Source organism: Chrysochloris asiatica, unplaced genomic scaffold, assembly GCF_000296735.1.
Source record: "Chrysochloris asiatica unplaced genomic scaffold, ChrAsi1.0 scaffold00129, whole genome shotgun sequence".
NCBI lineage: Eukaryota > Metazoa > Chordata > Mammalia > Afrosoricida > Chrysochloridae > Chrysochloris > Chrysochloris asiatica.
Genome location: NW_006408647.1, coordinates 4,862,729 through 4,863,834, shown reverse-complemented (window position 1 = coordinate 4,863,834; position 1,106 = coordinate 4,862,729). Strand labels below are relative to the sequence as shown.

Below are 1,106 nucleotides of genomic sequence, written 5' to 3'. Positions count from 1 at the left end.
CACTTTTCACAAGAGTCAAACGATGAAGACAACAGCTGAAGGGATAAACAAAATGTGATATGGTACATACAACGGAATGGTACTCATTCAGAAAGAGAAACGAAGAAGGCCTTAGGCATGCTACAACATGGAGGAACTTTGGAAACATCGTTCAGAGAGAACAAGTCAGTTGCAAAAAGCCAAGTGATCTGACTTATATTAAAAAAGCAAATTCACTTTTTTAAAAAAGATTGTTGTCTCTCCCTCCTCCACCACAGCCGCCTCCTTCTTCTGACGCTCCTGGTGCAACTTGTGTGTTCATCCGGTGCAGACCTTCTGTGAAGCGGCGCTCGCCATGGCCGACTAGAAACCCAAGGAGACTGATAACAACGATCATAGGAATTTGAAGGTGGCGGGACAGGATGGTTCTGTGGTGCAGTTTAAGATTAAGAGGCATATACCACTTAGTAAACTCATGAAAGCCTATTGTGAACGACAGGGTTTTCAATGAGGCAGATCAGGTTCCGATTTAACAGGCCGCCAATCAATGAAACACACACACCTGCACAGTTGGAAATGGAAGTTGAAGATACAATTGATGTGTTCCAGCAACAGATAGGAGGTGTCTTCTAAAAAGGGAGCCTGCTACTTTACTCCAGAAAGCTCTTCCTACCGACCAAGAACGCATTCTCAATTAGAAAACTACAATTTGGTTCCACCACATCCTGACTACTACAGTATAGGTTTCTCTATTCTTTCATTTCCCCAATCCCATTCCTTTATTGTACATAAAGTCACTGGTGCGTGTGCACAAGCATACTGCATTTATTGTTTTGTTTCTTTGGGGGTTTTGGGGTTTTTTTTCTTTCTTTTTTACTACAATGGCCAGTGGTATGTTTTGACTGACATCAAGTGGAGATGGAATGGGGGAAAATACTGGTTCTGTGAAAATCCCCCCTTTCTCCATTCATGACATGCTCATTCAGGTCTTATCTTTACATTCCAGTCAGTTATTTTGTGCTCACTGTTTAACAAAAAACAACAACATAAAAACTCCTTGCATATACTTTATTCAATTGGAGAATTTTAATGTTTTTCATTTATCACTGTAAAGCCAAGGACAATTT

The 1,106-nt window shown here is 40.7% G+C and overlaps 1 pseudogene; it reads left to right on the top strand.

Moving 5' to 3' along the window:
• Window positions 1-334: 334 nt before the first annotated feature.
• LOC102841504 lies at window positions 335-612 on the top strand (annotated as a pseudogene).
• The last annotated feature ends 494 nt before the right edge of the window (window positions 613-1,106 follow it).